This window comes from Drosophila virilis, chromosome 4 (genome assembly GCF_030788295.1).
Source record: "Drosophila virilis strain 15010-1051.87 chromosome 4, Dvir_AGI_RSII-ME, whole genome shotgun sequence".
Classification (NCBI taxonomy): domain Eukaryota; kingdom Metazoa; phylum Arthropoda; class Insecta; order Diptera; family Drosophilidae; genus Drosophila; species Drosophila virilis.
Genome location: NC_091546.1, coordinates 13,347,173 through 13,365,364, shown reverse-complemented (window position 1 = coordinate 13,365,364; position 18,192 = coordinate 13,347,173). Strand labels below are relative to the sequence as shown.

The following is an 18,192-nucleotide window of genomic DNA, read 5'->3' as shown; positions in this document are numbered from 1 at the left end:
ATCATTCTTGTCATTTGTTTTATTAAAACAGCTGTCAGAATGTTTCAGAACGTTCTATGTTCAATCTTTGAGTAGTTGGGTATTAAAAAATGACTGATATAATGATATTTATTGTTATTCATATTGAGATTTAATTATATATAAAGTTATATCTTGATTAACATCATAATCAGTGATGATTGATGATGAAGGCAAAATAATAATATTCAATACCAATAATTAATTTTTCATTTAAATGTAGATTTTTCAAACTTGGATTTTTATTGAAATTTCGCTAGGCAATTAATAGGCTATGAGGATGCGTTTTTTTTTTTGCGGCTTTACTGAATATCAGAATTAAAGACTTTTTATTTGCACTGGGTGCTACTGCTCTGAGTTGACAGAACTTATGTTTTCTCTGCCGAAAAGCACCCTATATTATATACATACATACATGTAAAAGTGTCCAATATTTACGAAAAAGATTTCAATTTGATAATCAATATAATACAAATACTATATAAATCAGCTTAAAATTTTCGACCAAAGTTTAATTTTTCCCAAGACTTAAACATTAAATATTTTACAAATTTACTGGACTTAAATATATGTTTTTAATAATATTTATGAGCAGCTAGAAAGTTATCTTTCAAAGTTCAAATAGATCTTTTATATACAAATATTTTTGATTATCTGTCAAAATTCATTGGCTTGCTTTGGGCTTGAAATGAAACTTAATGGAGTAAGAAAAAAAAGAAAAATAATTGTTATAAAATGTGAAAAATTTCGTAATATCTCTGTATTCTTAAAAACTTTTTAAACATTATACGTCTTACATAGTTAAACATCTGCTAATTTTGTACACTGCGATTTGAAAGCTCCGAGTCCCATAATATACCTTTCTGCAGACAAAGGGAATACGTTCGCTCTAAACCTGAAAAACTCAACTAGTATATAAAGACTTTAATTGTGATTAGAATGCAGAAATAAAGGGGTATTTTTTTTTGTTTGTAATAGTTTTAGAAGCAATTTTTCTAAACGGACTGCATATTCATAAAGTCAAATGACGAATTTAAATCAAACGACATTCCGCAATTAGCAATTGACACCGACATTGGTGGTAACTGGGTCTGGCGCTGGGGAGTAGGTAATGATCGGCCCTAGCCGATATGCCATGTAGTATAAATGGTCGTAGAGTTGTTAATTTATGACGCCATTTGGTTAATTGAATAATTGCATGTGACTGGTTGGCTTTGGGCGTGTTATTGGTTATTGTAATCGTTATAGTTATGGATATGCCAACGCCTCGAGGCCTCGATTGCCATTGCATAAGCCATAAGCCATAAGCCATAAGCCATAAGCCGTAAGCCATATGCCATGCTCCACATTTGTCGAGAAACTGTGTGAATCTGTGGCCCTATCGTATTACCCGATATTTGCCATGCTAATCACTGAACGCCTTTGACATTTATGAAGTGCTTCCCTGTTCATATTAAAGCTTTGGGCATTATGCATATACTGTTCGGAGAACAAGCCAAATGGATTGTTTGTTTGTTTGTTTGCCCGCAAAACTTTGATTGTTTGGCCACAAAAGACAACAGCGAAGCTGCGTAGCTGCTCGATTTAGAAACTCGTTGGCTTAGGTGTGAAATTGATAGCCACAAATGAAGCGGGGCCCCACAAACCTGATAACAGACTAAGCAGCAACAACAAGTGGCAAGCATCAGCAGCAGCGGCAGCAACAACGAAGGTCTTCCACTTTCTGAAATTCGACAGAGAGAAATAATAATAACAACAACAACAAATTAACCAATGAGCAGGAACAGCTATCTTCGGCACGCCGAACATGAAATACTCTTGAGGGCAAACGACAAGTGAAGCCCGTCGAGGATGCCGAGGTGGAGCAGTATGCCTGGAAGCACAGAAGAGTGGACCATGCAAAAGTAAAACTAAAAAAAAAAGCTTTCCATACAATAATTTATCTTTCGAACATTCTTTCCTATGCCAACTTGTATAGATGTACAATCTTGCCGATTCCGACAAATATACGCCCTATAAGAGTCGTGTTATGAGGTTTAATGAGGCTTGCCTTAAGATTAGGACAATAGTTTCCATAGCAACAAATGGGCGATAAAGAATATGATTATGTGCCTAAGCTGTGTAACATAATGCGTGTCTAAGTTATAATACATTTTGCAAGGGTATGGCGCAAATTGTGAGCAGCCGCTGCGAAGCGGGTTCGGTGGTTTCTCGCTCTGAATTGTGGCTCGAATTGTTGATGTGGCTCTGCGGCCAGGCAAATCACAAGGCGATGCTGGCGCTGCGCCGCTGCCGCTGCAGCTAGTTGCTGCTGCCGCCTCTGATAACAACAAGCCAGCAATGCGGCAATAATTTGCTGCAGCTGTAAGTGGCTACTGGTCATCAGCAGCGGCACCAGCAGCAGAGGCAGCAACAGAGGCAGAGACAGCAGCAGCAGCAGCAGCAGCAGCGGCAGCGGCAATTGCGGCAGCAACAGGCTTAGGCCAGTGCAACATTTTATCAAAAGTGGTGGCATTAGCTGCCGCACCACACGCCTTCCCCCCACGCGCCTGCTTTGCAAAGCAAACTGGTCACACTGGGCACACACACAAACGCACACAGGCACACTTGGCCGAGAGGCAGGCGCACAGCGGCAGCAGCTTCCAATAGTTTCACTTATTTTACACACATTTTCTTAACGATAAATAAATTCCACAAGCAGATGCGACTCCTGCGCTGTGTGCAACATTCAGGCCGAACCTGGCCTGGTCAACAGCAACAACAACAACTTTTGCTATCACGTTTTCATGCAAAAATTTTAGTTGCATGCCGCATGTACTTGAATTGTATAAAAGGCAGCGACTGCGACAGAATTGCTTTGATGGGTTTGACAGGGCACCTGCAGAGGCGGGGGCGTGGCCGTTAGCACTCAGCTGCGCTTTGGGGCAGCTCTGCTCCACATAGATTATGGACTTTGCACCTGGCCAATTGGCAATTGGTAATATTTACCCAGCTGGCGCCATTTCAAGCCGAAAGTGTTGGGCAAATGTGTGTTGGAAAAACGTGACAGCGATTAACAGTTATAGAAATGATAGAAACTAATAACAGGGTGGCAACTCTTTAGCTTGAGCAGCAATTGTCACAATTGGGTCAGTGTTGATAGGGCTATGTGCGTAAAGTGTTGGGCAATTGCTTAAGAAATATCTATATTAACGAATGATTCACTTGGGTGAGTCATTTGTGCGGCTCTTGCATATAAGGCATATCTCTTATATTTTAAGCGACCTTCTACTTATAATTAAATAACATCGCTAATAAATGCAAAATTTACACTTGCCAAGCTTATATAATCATTGAGAGGTCGTTGTTATGCCAACTGAGTGGAAGCCTTTTGTTTAGAAGACATTTAGTTGGAAACAATGGACATTCAATTCTTTTAAGCTGCTGATAAAGTTGGACAGATGCTTTCATTTATTCAGAGCTTGATTAAAATTTATATATTTATATAGCAAAAAAGTGTATAGCTATTATTGAAATTATATAAGCTATACAAACTACAATATTGACAATTCTCTGTATATTTTTGAAGTTTATATACAAGCTTGGGGCTTCGGCATTTCTTTAGAGTATATATCATATATAAGCAGCCGATCTGCTTCTGGTAATGTTAAGTTAAGAAAAAATATAATCTATATAATTATTGTTTACACATATCTTTAAAGTCTACGGAACAAATGAAAAAATTAACATATATTTTTTAAGATAAGTAGAAATTTGTTTACTCAAGATTTTATATAAATACCTAACTTACTTCGTTAAAAATTTAAGCTTAAGATCTTTATATTCGTCTTAAAGTATAGTTTAAAGACCCTGTAACTAAACAGAGGATATTCCAAGTGAGGCTTAGGGACTTATTTACCTTTGACATCTCAAGCTTAGAAGGTTCAACCTAAGGCCTCTTGCTTACCCATTTAGATGTATACGGAAACTATTTCATATCCTTAAAATCGTGGACTTATACTGTTGGGAAACGTTGTAAGCTCAGGGACTTATAACTTAAACTTTCCAAAATCAAGCCCTGAAATATATATTTATATGGCCTGGTTACCAGGCCACGTAATACTGGTATACAGTTAGTATTAAAAATGTAGCTGCTCTAACGGTGCCATTCTTCTAACTAGCTAATACAATCTCGGATTTCAAACCTCAACCTCAAGCTGATGTAGCTGAGCATGCGAATGGCCTTCGAGTGTTTCACTCGCGTTGTCGTTTTCCTGTCGCCTGGTTATCAGTTAAAACCATAAATGGAAACATATATATATATATAGATATATATATATACTAAAATAAGTAGTACGAACTAGTACTGAACTAAATTCAGCCAAACACAGGCGAAGAAAGAAATGTGGAGTGTGGAGTGTGGGCGGCGAGTGGGGCCAGGCGGGGCATTGGAAACTTTGAGGGTCCATTGTGGAGGCTGCTGTGCTGATTAAATGTCGCCTGCTTTTAACTATTATGTACAAAGAGCAAAAGCGAGAACGAGAGCTGTGTGTGTGTGAGAGAGAGCGAGTCAGATTTGCTGGGTCTTTTGCTTTTATCGTTTCGCTGTTGTTTTCATAAAGCGAATTTCAAGTTCGTTATATCGAAATCGCAGCCAACAGCTGATTTTGGCTGTGCTCTTGTTGTTGTTGCTGCTGCTGCTGCTGCTGCTGGCGAGCAAACAAACAAAATATTTGTGTGCAGCAGCAGTTGCTGGCAGCGACTTTTAGCGTAGACTGTGTGTAGTATAACAGTAAATGTAAATTCTGTCTCCATTTGAAGCTTATCGAAATGAACGCGCGCGCAAAAATAACGCATAAATAAATAATTAATAAAGCAAACGATGTGTGTGCGTGTGAATGTGTGTGTGTGTGTGTGTGTGTGTGCTTGTGTGCTTCTGTGTTTCTGTGTGTGTGTGAGTGCCAAGTGATTTGAACTTTGAAGGCAAGACAAGTTGAGTTTGAGTTATGAATTTATCTAAAATCGCAGCATGTTGTCGCTATCGTTGTTGTTGTTATTGTTGTTGCTGTTCCCATTGCCCTGGCCATTTGACAAGTGGTTTGGCCCAAGTGTCAGACGTGATAAATCATATATAATAAATCTATAGACATACAAATATGTCTATCTGCATATCTTTATGAATTCTGCTCAAGAGAAATGGCCCAAGAAAAGCAACGCCCAACTGACCCAAAACTGTCTCAAGTTCATATACAATATCAAGTATACGCAGCGTGTGCTCCAAAGTTAATTTATTTCGATTTATATTTATTTTTACAATTATATGTATATTTATATTAACCAAAATAACTTGTGTGACCAGCTTTTGGTGCTGTTCTTAGCCACTTAGTAACTGATATTATTTATATATAAATATATATTTTATATTATTTGCTGGCAAACACAATCTGTCACCTTGAGTCGAGTTCATTCATCCGCAGCTTGTGAAAATTTTAACACATCATTTCAGCTATTAAATGCAGAAACAAAGTCTCTTCAAATGACGTTTAAATCAGGTTTTATAACTGTTATAAATTATGAAAATATATATTCAAATTTTAAAATATTTATTATTATACAAGCTGCGCCGAATACATAAGAAGCTTGAAAGACATATTTTTGCTAGAATTTATACCGAAATAGTTTGTGTATAAATATCCCGGGCTTTGATTTATAAAAATAGTAAAAAACAAATAACAATTTTACAAAAGTATGCAAAAATAAAATAGTTTATTTTTAGAAATTTAAAGTTCCGGTTTGTTTTTAAATACTTTGGCATTTGTTTGACCTGTTGCATTTATCTTAAATTGTTTTTAAGTTTTATTTGCGACTTTTGCCGAATTCAACATATTGGTTATTAGAGAGAGAGAGAGAGAGAGAGAGATCTCCTTCATTACGTCTCTAATCCCCTCGTTCCTGGGAAATTTAAATATATTTCAAAATAGGTAGAAAATAAATTAAAGCAAATATAAATATCTACTTCGTATTTGACTCTAAAAATATCACATTTTACCACAATTCTTGACATTACATCAACACCTTCCGATCAAAACCAACACCTGATCTAGAAAATTAGCACCCAGCCAAAAGAAGCTATAATGAATTTGAAAAAAGCAATAATAACAATAAAATAATCGAAAAAAACGAGCTCTTCATATGCCTCGTATATTAGATTACAAGAGATCGACAAAGTTGACTTTGAAAACACGTTTCCAAGCAATATGCTTGAGTTGTTGTTGTTGTAGATGTTGTTGTTGTTGTTGTAAGAGACAGCAGCACAGTTACAAACGTAACCTTAAAAGTTAGTTAGACACGCCAGTTTGAGCCACTTTCGGTTGGATCTAAAGAGTTAAAACCAGGCTTTGAAAATATGTAAAAAAATCCGCACCGCAGTTGTTGACGATGCGACCGCAGAAACTGAAAACTGAAAACTACATATTCAAGGAAGCAAACAAAACATTAACAAATATGGGCATAAATAACTATAATAAAGAGTAAAGTGCAGGAAATTTACATGTGGAATAAACAACTATGTTAAGTATGGGCACGCTTAAGTATATAAGTTGGAGTATAAAACGGCACTTGAATTTTATTGTTGTAATTATCATAATTACAATGGAGGCAGCCAAAGCGCTCGCTCTCTCTCGCTCTCTCTCTCTCTCGATGTGTTTGTGTGTGTGTGAGTGTGTGCGTGACAAGTCAACATCCTTTCGGTGCATTCACTCATGCCAGAGAGCCGCAGTGCTCTAAAACGTTCCATTTTCGTTGATGCAAATCGCTTATCAAGACAAGAAAGTGCCACGCAGCAAGTGTGTGCGTCTGAGTGTGTGTGTTTGTGTGTGAGTGACTAACTTAGTGACACACGTTGCAGCCACACATCTACAGCTACAGCTACAGCTGGCTATCACTGCAGCTGACTTCAGTTCAGTTCAATGCAGCAGCCGCAGCAGCCGCAATGGCAGCGCCAGCCGCGCCGTCTCCCGCCGGCGAAGCTGAGGCTGGGCTGGAGCAGAGGCAGAAGAAGAAGAAGTAACTGCAACGCTGCCCCTGATAAGATGCCGATGCCAGCGTCGCTGTCGTTGCAAAAGGTCTTCTTTGTTGCCCAGTGAGAAGTTAAACAAAAACAAAAACAAAAAAAAAACAGCACGAGGTTTGCCGAGGCGGCGCCGTTTGCAGCAGTACAGCAACAGCAGCAACAGCAACAACAGCAGCAACAACAACTACGACCACTATGCATATAATAACAACAACAACAACAACAAGAACAACAGCAACGAGCGTCATCGACAACGACTACTCCACAACAACGAGCGGGGCGACGTTGATTGCCCCGGAATGCCGTCAAACAGGTTAAAAATGTAGGTAGAAATTCAATTAAAAATTGGTTATTTATTTATTTAGCTTGCAACGAGTAGAGCGCTGCCAACCGCCCCGCCCAACTCTACCCCCTCAACCCCCCTATCCCTACGTTCGTAGCCCAGCTAACCCGTGCAGGCAGTATAATCTAACTAATTTAATTAAATTTCATTTATGTGTCGCCTGTCAAACAAAACTCGAAACTCACGACTGTCAATCAAATTGAACCAGTGCGCGAATTTGAAAGTGAAAACTTCCACACACACACACACACACATGCACACCTCGCACCTGCCACTGCCCCGTGCCGAACGGCACAGCATGTGCTCAACTAGTCGCATTTAACTGCAAATATTAATATGCATATGTGTATGGAGGAGTCTTGAATAAATGCCAGCAACTACTTAGTTAAGGTGCAACTGCAGTCAACAGTTCGTTTGGAAAGAAATTGTAATAAAAACTAATGTGGCAGCAAATTTGCATGGAAATCAATCAAAAAGTTGGCAGACTGCGAGCAAAGTCGAACCTCATATACCCTGCAATCAAAAGCTATTCAATAAAAACCAATTAAACATTTATTGCTCGTTTGCAGTCTGTTAAATTGTTTACAGCTGGTTAACATGAATACTGTCAGTAGACGCAGTTTAACATAACTAGTAAATGTTCTTAACGGCGACAAGATTACATAAAGATGTTAACAAATGGTCAACACTTGCAGATCTGTAAGTGTTTAACATTTCCTAATAATGTCACACTGCTTATATTAAAATTACGTTTTTCTATAATTAATGGGGGTAATAGAAAGGCACAAAATAAACTGCTTTTAAAACTGTTAGCTGAACAAACATGTTGAAAGAGCCAATATACTTTGTAGACTGTATAATAAGAAAACACAGAACCACTTGCACCAGTTGAATCCGATTGCGTTTGGTTTTATTTATGCACATTTTGCTGGTGAACCGCAAAAAGTTAATTTTAGCATTGCTATAAATAAAATACCTTAGCGTCCCACTAACAAATGATCAAGCGAGCGAGCGAGCCATATACGATACGATACGTAAGACCAGATATAGTTACCACCCAGACCCCAACTGACTGGCCGTAACTGGTTGCATTGCTCGCTCGCGCCGTCTCGCTCTCACACACCGCCAGCTGTCTCGCTTGCTCTCAGTTATTGATTTGATGGATCGTTGCAATTTGCGGCCGTGACATGCATGATAAAGATACTAATACGATCGATTTGAAGATCAGCTAAAGCTGCTGCCGTTCAGCTGAAAGCTGCCCAGCCAACTTCTGCATCTGGGTACCGAACCTCATTCCAGAAACTGAAACTTAACTGGAACCAAACAATATATATATATATATATGTATACAAAATAAATAAAATAAAAATTCCTTCTTCACTTGAAATATTTGGTGCGCGCGCGTGTTTACCCATTTGCATAGTGGGGCCAATTATATTATGGTTCAGGTGAAAGAGAATTTCGCTTTCCAGGAAGTAGCCAGCGAACAGACATTGTGCTTGATATATACTTAATACATACACGATACTAGATTCTTCAATGATGGAAAAGTTTTGAAGAGCACAGCTCTTCGTTTGCCCATGCAAATTTACGAGTGTTTGTTCCATGTGGGATTTTTTTGGCACAAATGTTAAATCGGTGGAAAAGTCCATTTCAATGAACTATGATGACAAGCAGATTTTTGTTTTTGCCAGAACATTTCGCATCTAATACCATAAATACCTGGAAAATTGTGAAATCAAGGTGGGGCCAAAGTTGAACTGCCGAATGAGGCGAATTCGCTGCGTAGGTGTAAATCATTTCGATCAGTGTGCACTTGCCGAAAGATACAATGGGCTAAAGCACTTTGAAAACATTCCAATAAATATGTTGAATGATAATTCAAACAACGCATAAAGCATAAAACTGTCCGATTAATAGCTTATCTGTGAATATTATATGGCATTCCTTATGCCGAAGATTGTGAAATTGTTAGGAATTTAATTTAAGGGGATGTACTGTATATTGAAGGCATTTATTTTTTTTTTGTTAACTATTTGTGAAGCTTACCAATATGTTACTATTTCCTTATTTTATTTTAATTCAATATGTGGGATATTTTATACCATAAAAAGTATACATATTTATATGTATATAAAAAGAGACCTTGCCATAATTAATAATAGTTTATATTTCATAATATATTATGCTGTCGAACAAAGCAGGACTACAAAAAATAAAGCAAACAAATTTGTATATTAATTTATAGAAATTTATAGAAATATATTTGCCTAGTAAATAATATGTATAATTTTTCATTTATTTACCCTTGATTATGATAATTTGTTTATGATTTTATGATCAATATTATATTTAAATTTTGCTCTCAATCTAAACACAATTTAGCTAATTCAATACAAGAGCTTCTTACAGCAGCTAAAAATAAATATTATTTGCACATTTAAATTAAAGCTCATTAAACAAATCAAATCAATTTGGAATAGATTTCATCTAAATTTATGTTTACAAAACATTTTATTGATACTATATCATCCGCACATCAGCTAAATAGCCACCAGACCCAAAGCATTTGTAAAGGTTTCGGTCAGGTAAATGAACTTTTGGCCAGCTGTGTTTCTGCTCCAACCGTGACCACTAAATAGGCCTGAATCGCCAACAGTTTACCTTGGAATTCGCATGCAACTTTCATGTGTAAATAATTAAACCATAAAAGTCAATTTAGAGCCACACAAAAGTGCGCCCCTTATATACAAAATGGGCCCAGCAGCCGAATCTACGAATCAACGAAAAATCAAATCAAATATAAATTAAGAAAAACACAACAAATACTCTACCTACGATCGACGGTCGTAGCACTTGTACAAAAAAAAAATTAATAAAATATTTTTAAAGTAAATTTATAAAATATCAAATATACTACAGTATTTATTATATTTATTATTTATAACAATAACTCGTTTTATTATAAATCGATAAATAAATCATAAAACTAATAGGATACCAAAAACCTTGAATATTAATAAAATCAAGTATTTGGAATACATATATATATCTTAAATGCAACACCTAAACATTAGAATAAAAATAATTACGTAAATTATATTAGATTATCTTTACAATATTATTAGCACAGGACAAACTGCTTGTGCAATGTATAGGATACATTTGGGGCAGTATATTGAAATAATGAAAATCATTTATGACCTTATAACTGGCGCTGGCTCTCTCTCAGTGGCTGGGCCATTAAAAACCTATGGATAGCAAAATTCACGGATAAATTATAATAATTGAAATATGTACTTTGAAAAGTTAATTGCGCTATGCGCGCAGCGCTGTTAATGCTAATCGCCAAACATAAATTCAGGGGCAGCGTTGGGCCATAAAATTCGCACCCCCCAAACCAGATACACATCGATCTATATAGTATATATGTATATGTATATATAAATATTGGGTATAAATTTATATGAAAGCTTGCCGTGCTTTGCCGGCCGGCGAGGCGCGCATATGTATGCAATATGTTTTGCATGGCGCGTTTTGGTCAAGGTTGCGCACAATATGCGGCTAGAGAAAGAGATGGAGAGAGTTGCGAGAGGGAGAGGGAGATGGTGACACGGCTGGCGATCGTTTAATTTCCATGAACGCATTTTCAGCGCGGCAACAAATCAAAAATTCGTTTTTGCTGCTGCTGCTGCTGCTAAATATTTAGACAGAGCCCGTTTACAGGTGGCTCTGCCCGAGTGGCCCGCCTGGCGTTTATCAGCGATTGCCAACTTGCAACCTCGGCAACTGGCAAACTTGCAACATCATCATTATCCAGGCACATAAATGTGTCTATGTGTGTGTTGCTGTCCAGCTGGGCGGCGGCAGCGGTGGTCAAGGTTAAGCAAACGAGCAACGAGCTACGAGCTACGAGTATCTGTAGCTGTGCATCTGTATCTTCAGCTGTCTATCTGTATCTGTATCTGTAGCTGTAGCTGTAGCTGTGCATTTGTATCTGTTGCCGCTGCGCCGCAGGACATCATCAACCGGCTGCGTTCGACAGTCGTGCGCACTTTTAACGATTTCGACAAAAATTATTTCGCTTTCTGCGCTGCTCATTAATTCGTTTCGATTAAAAAACATTTTTTTTGCGTATATTTTTTTTTTTTTGCATCTTTGCAGCTTGTTGTGCATAAAAATCACAGCAAGAGCTCAGCGCTATATAGCTGTATACATATCTATACACAAATATATATATATTGTTTTTATATATATTTTGTTGGCTGGTATTTTTGTCTAGCGGTAGAAAAACAAGTTGCCGTTGATTCGAGTACATCTGATATTTTTATGGCCACTCTTGCGCCCTGCCGCAGCGCCCCTCCCGCTTGGCTTCTTGGCCCCTTTGGCCACGATTTGGGCCCGTTTTGGCGCTTTCGCTACTGTTTTGTTTATGTTTTAAGTACGCTATGTGCAATTCTTTTGGCAGTTCATTTGTTTATTATAATGCCGCCACAAACTGCCCTGTATGCCACTTGTTCTGCTTCTGCTTCTGCTTCTGATTATTTGCTACGCCTGTTTCTACTTATGTTTTCTCTTTTGTTGTTTGCCGTTTACCTGTAAACATATACACACACTCGTCTAAACACCATATTGGCCGCCACTTAATACACAAATACATTTAAACGGCTGCTGCATACCCTAGAACATGTTCAAATTCGGAGTGTATGATGCAATAAATGAGAGAATTTCGAATACAGCTTTCTGTCTAAATACTATGTATTTTTATTTTGCGATGAGGTCGTTGAGCTGAGTTACTTTAACTGCTTTATTTTTATTATAAATATTTATAATAAGTATTCATGTTGTACTGTATTATTATTATTAATTGTATATATTACCAATTGGTAAATGTCTGGGAATCTAAACCGAATCTTCTTTTCTATGCTGATTATAGAATTTTATATTTTTTTCTGTGTTCAAACGATTGAAAAGTATGCAAATTGAATTCGAATCCAAGAAATTTTGGTACTTATATATTTATGAAAAAATAATAAAAGTCGTATTTTTATATCTAGATAATTAGAATATGCAATTCAGTTAGAAACTGCTTCTCTATGATCTTTCTTCAAATGATTTAAATCTGAATTATATATATACCCTGCCTGGGCAGGGTATTATATTCTCGACCTGCCAAATTTTTAAGTAAATTTGATGTTTTTTCAGGTATTTTTTGTTTGTTTGGGCCATTTTTTGTTCGGCTACTTAAACGAGATTTGGCAATGTGTATAGCACACGCCTCTATACAAACTACACGCGGCTCTCTCACGTAGTCATTGCAAAAATTTAGCGATGATTTCTTGTTTGTGTTTGAATGTTATTTCGTTTCTTGCTTTTTTTTTTCACCCCCTATTTGAAGTGAGGAAATAAATTTCACACATATCAGCGAGTATGCAAACTGAATGCTATTTGTGTGTTGGGTGGGTGTATATTTTGGTATGTTTAGCGGGAAGCCTTCCAATGCATTGATATAATTAATAATGCCTATACTTAGAACACAAACTAAACAAATCCGTTGTCTACGTGTCTGAGACGAAAATATGAATTTTTCCAATTTTGGTGGGCATATTTCAGCAGAAGTTGTCGAGTAAATTAATGATTTGTTTTCGAACAAACTGTTCGCCAGAAATTGATCATTCAGGTCAATTTAATTGGAAGCTCAAGCGGAGCAAGTAAATAAATTGTTTAACATTAGATTATTTATGGGCAATGGGAAACTGGTGTATCTATCCGTTTATGCGTTAGCTCGATATCAAATTAAACTTAACCTCTTCCTTTCTTGTACATACCATGAATATAGACTAAGGATTTCCTTACTAGTTTCCATTAGGAGGCGACTCTCTGCCCCTTGAGTACCACTTCAGATCTTCCGTTTTATTCCATTTGTTTGTAGAAAACATGTTGATGTAAATACAAACTTAATGTTACACTCATTTTAATCCAAAAAATTAGACAAGATCGTTGTTAAAGCTGTTCAAATTGCCATCTACATCTATATAAAGGCTAAGCCTCTTGTACATCTATTAACTGACAAATAACACTGGCTATCAATACGAAAAGAAAGTCAAAAGTCACGCGATGGCCACTTACTTACCCCCTCTTACTCATAATAAATAGCGAAGATCGTATGGCATATCATGCATACGCCGCGTTTGACACAGCTGTGAAGCGCTTTCGACAAACACGCGGCCCAAATCCATTTAAAAGCTCATTACCAATGCTAATTGAGTGTTGGTTTGGTGGCCGATAGAGGACGAGAAGGGACGGAGGGGGCGTTGCCACCAAAACTCGAGCTGACATTTAAACGCATTACAGTGCACATAAATGCATTTTTTTCTTTGACTTTTTTTTTGTTGGATGCTAATCGCGTCGCAGCTCGCATGCGGCCCGTTCAATGTTTGTTATTTTCCAAGTGCCCACACGTTAGCCGGCCGCTTCTTACATAAATTATTAACAGCTAAAAGCAAATAAATAAACAAACATTGAGCAGCGGCAGCAATTGCAGTTGCAGCAGCAGCAGCAGCAGCAGTTGCTGGCAAGTTGTGGCGCGCTTCTGGCCCATCGTTGATCATCGCCAACGCTAAAGCTGTCATCATTCATAACCGAAGCTGTTGGGCAAAGTTCGAACTGGCCCTGGCATTGGCCAGAATGCCTGGCATCAACTTGCGGCCAAACAATTAATTTCGCTTCCAATTCTCAGTCTAGTCCAGACCCCACCCATCCCGCTGCATTACCAACTACTTAACAGCAAATCACTAAACATGTTCAAATATTTTGCCAGCGGCAAAACTAAAAAGATACACACCAAGCCTTGACAAAAGAAATGAACTGTTTTAAAGTGCTCCCATAGCAGCAGCAGCAACAACAGCAGCAGCAACAACAACTGCCAGCGGAAAACTACAAAACCCAAATTGAAAAATCATCAACCTCATCAGCCTTCGGGCTGCTGCTTACTGCTGCCTTCCGACTGCTGACTGCCTTCTGGCTACTGCCTACTGCCTACTGGGCTGCAGCTACTGCCTGGTCAATATTTGGCTAAGAAATTTTTCACATTACCAGCAAGGCGAGAGGAGCTGAGCGTCTTGTTGAATATACTCTCTCAAGCCCGCTGCTTACAGGGTATGTCAGCTTTTTGATAAAGCATGCACAAATTAGATTCTCTTGTTAAGATATGTAAAATTTTAAATATTAATTTTAGTAATAACAATAAACTAATGCAAAAAAATGATCAGAAATTTTAAGTACTAATTATATACATATAACAATACTCAAATAAAGTTAGTTAGTTAATTAGTTAAAATGATTTGTTTTGGTGACCTTTCCATAAATGTTTATTAAACTGGCTCGAGCTGATATTAAATAAATATTTAAACATTTAAAAAATAGGAAGGTTGCCAAATAGATAAGCATTAAATTCCTATTTATTTATGTATATAAGTAAGGGTATAAGCGCTTCAGCGCAGCATTTAGATCTTAAACTCTCTTGTTGGGCTGCGCCTTGGTGTGTCTCGCATGTTGAGTGAAATGTTAGCAACACACAAACACACGCACGCACAAATCCATGCACACACACACACACATATATCCACGCACACACACTCGCCTTGTAGCCTAGCATTGTTTGCATAGCAGTGAGCTCGACTCCGGGGCCCCGATCTTGGACAGCCTCTGGTCAACGTTTTGTTTGATGTCGGCCTCGTTAAGAGCCAACGAAGCCAACGAGTTGTGGCCATGTTCCATGTTGTAGTTGTTGTAGCTGTTGCAGTTGTTGCAGTTGTTGTAGTTGTTGTAGTTGTAGCCGCTGCCTTCGTTGTTTGCTCATGAACAGTTGAATGTTGTCGCAGTCGTTGTTTTTGTTGTTGTTGTTGTTGTTGCCTCTCTGCCGCTTACTTTGCATTAAGTTATTTTCATTTTCAATAGGCCATGGCTAGCTCAAGGGATACGAGGGCGGCTCCTGCCCTGCTGCTGGTCTACTCGTAACTCCTGGCTGGAGTGTTTTCTTTCGACGGTGCATTCGAGTGCTCTTCAAACTGTTGAACTTCACTTGTTTTCTCCAGCTATTAAGCCACTTGAGCGTTCATCTTTCTCATATATATATATATATATATAGCTCTACGCATAATATATTGTTTTTAGTTTTATGGTTTTTTCGGCACGACCAACTCGATTTCCCGGGAATTATGCAAATTTTGAACGTCGTAATGCTGGTCGATGAGCGTGTGATTTATGCCTATAAATCGCTCTATCTGCTACTTCTGATTGCATAATTAATGATCTGCTCAAGAGCCTATGCTGGCTATGGACGACTCTCGTCTCAGCTCCGGACTGTAGCAATCTTCTTTGGTGGGAAAAATCTCTCAAGTATGCACGAAACTATAAAACACTTGCTGTGTGTGTGTGTGTGTGTCTTTCTAGAAGCTGCTCGCACACAATTTGTTTATTTATCTTTTCAAAATGTACGCGCTCTCAACGTGCAGCAAAGTTGCAAAAATTGATTTGGCCAAAATAACACAATAGCGGCAACAAATCAGCGCAATTATCAAAAAAATTGTAGCAAATTTCGTTTGCCACTCGAACGACTACCCTGGGCACCAGTCGCCCTCCCCCCTCTATACCGCTTGACGCCTCGTTGCCATGCTCATCCCCTTGGCTGACCATAAATTACCAATTAAATGAGCTTGTGCGAAAAAAACACACATTTTCTAACTAAATATTGAAACGCAAAAAGCCAAATTAACCAAAAGAATACAAATGCGTTTTTGGCCAGCTACACACACACACACCTGGACAAGGCAGCAATTGCTACAGTGGGTCAAAAAAATATACACTTATTAATAAATGCGCATTTTATGATTGATAAATTGCATGAGTACTAGCCAGAAATTGACCAGATCGACAGAGAGTTTACATGATTTGTACAGGGTAACAATTTTTATAGGAATTTCTAAATTCTATAGAATCTTTAATCTTATCCTGCACAAATATGATTTCACATGAATATATATTTACTCTCTACTAATAAAAACTTACTCTTTACTGCTAGCTAATTTTGCGTTATCGCCTTGTGCTATGTCCTTAAACGTTGCATTAGCAGTGAACGTTTGTTATTTAGATTTAAAGAGAGAGTATTTGATTTGTATACTGTAAAGTAAGACAGTAAGACCAAGGCAGTCCATTTTTCAATTCTGCTTTATGCGACATCCTTAAACATTGCTTCAGTCAACTTAGCTTTGACACATGGCGTACTATACCTTGATCTGCAGGCACGTGTAAGAACTTTAACCTTCACATAGACATTCGACAAAATTTGAGTAACATATTACCCTTATATCTCTTCATACCAAATATACAACTAAGTAACCTAGGAAGTACTGTGCAGCGTTTATTCCTTTGATATCTGTATAGCAGGAAAAAACCTTCGGCTGTCAGTCTTTTTCTCATTCAAATCTCTCGATATAGCTCACAGTGCGAACTAGTGTGGGAGGGGGGGGAGCGGTTATGTGTTTAGGTGCCCAACTGATTGTTGCTGGATGGGTTGGGGGCTTGTGAGGCGTGGTGAACGGGCCCGGGGGCCCATTGGCAATTGCGCGGCTCGTTTTTGGCGCGTTTGCGCTTTGCGATTAATGCGCTTGTGTAAATAAACAATAAATATTAAGTGCGCTACACGCCACGACGCACATATTCCCAGAAACCAAAGAGGGGCCAGAGGGACAGGGCGGCGTCTCTGGGTTGGCTGCTGGCGGGTGTCAGAGTGACCGCTGCCCGTTGGCTGCCTTTTGAGGCGCACAATTAAATGTAACAGTTTATGCTGTGGGTGGCAGTTCTGTTGTACTATCCGACTCGACCTTAGGCTCCCGGTCGCCTGTTGTCCCCATCAACTAGGCGCCCCGCCCCTTTGGGCAGGCCTGCGGCGCCCACGTTGCGCACGAGCGCCGCTTGGCAAACGTTTGGCTGCAAATGTTTCTGTAATGGGCAGCTGAGCATGGCCACAGCAGCCCCTCCGGACGGTGCGTCTGTGCGTCGACGGTGCGATGGTGGACGGTGGTGCGGTGGTGAGGCTGCGATGTGGCTGTGGCTGCGTCTGCGACCGTGCAGCGTTCAGGCGTAACGCACAAATTGTATTGATAATGCCAACTCTCTGGCGGGGCCGAATTTTTTTTTTGCATCTTTTTCTCATGGCCCGTAAATTGCATTGATTTGCATGGCAATCTGTTTGCTGTGTAATAAATGCATGCACTTGGTGTGATTTCAACGCTTGGTTGTAAGCAGCTCGCTGAAACTGGCAAATCTCGTAAGGTAGACACATTTCTTCACAAATGTGGCCAACATTTAATTTCAACATACACATTTCACAATTGTTTTTTAAATGTCAAAGGTAAATGGTGGTTTACTAATTTGAGCAGACAAAATGAAGCTGTTCTTAGTTGGGCCTTAAGCAAGCAGAGAAAAGCTCCTCGATTAACTAGTTTAAATTAAACATGGTCATGGTTTTAGCCAACTCTCTGGCTTTTGGCTTGACTCTTGAATTATTAGAATACAATTTGAGTTTTTAATTCACTACTGCCCGTTGTGCTGAAAATATTGCAAGCGATGCATATTTTCATAAACTAGTCGCGGGCTACATTCCTTCTCTACCCTAAATTTGCTTTTATCGAAAATGATTAGATAAATGCAATATTTGGGATATCTTTTAACTTAACGTTTAGTTCATAGAATACCCTTGGAATTTCTTTAAGTTCAT

At 38.5% G+C, this 18,192-nt stretch overlaps 1 protein-coding gene and 1 long non-coding RNA gene across 2 annotated transcripts in view; both read left to right on the top strand.

Annotated features, from left to right (window-relative positions):
* The window catches only part of dpp (decapentaplegic morphogen), a 44,050-nt gene that overhangs the window by 357 nt on the left and 25,501 nt on the right, over positions 1–18,192 (top strand). The window lies entirely within an intron of this gene.
* On the top strand, positions 917–7,965 carry LOC138911264 (uncharacterized). The gene is made up of 2 exons (XR_011416731.1): positions 917–7,391; positions 7,621–7,965. It is a non-coding gene; the product is annotated as an uncharacterized lncRNA (long non-coding RNA).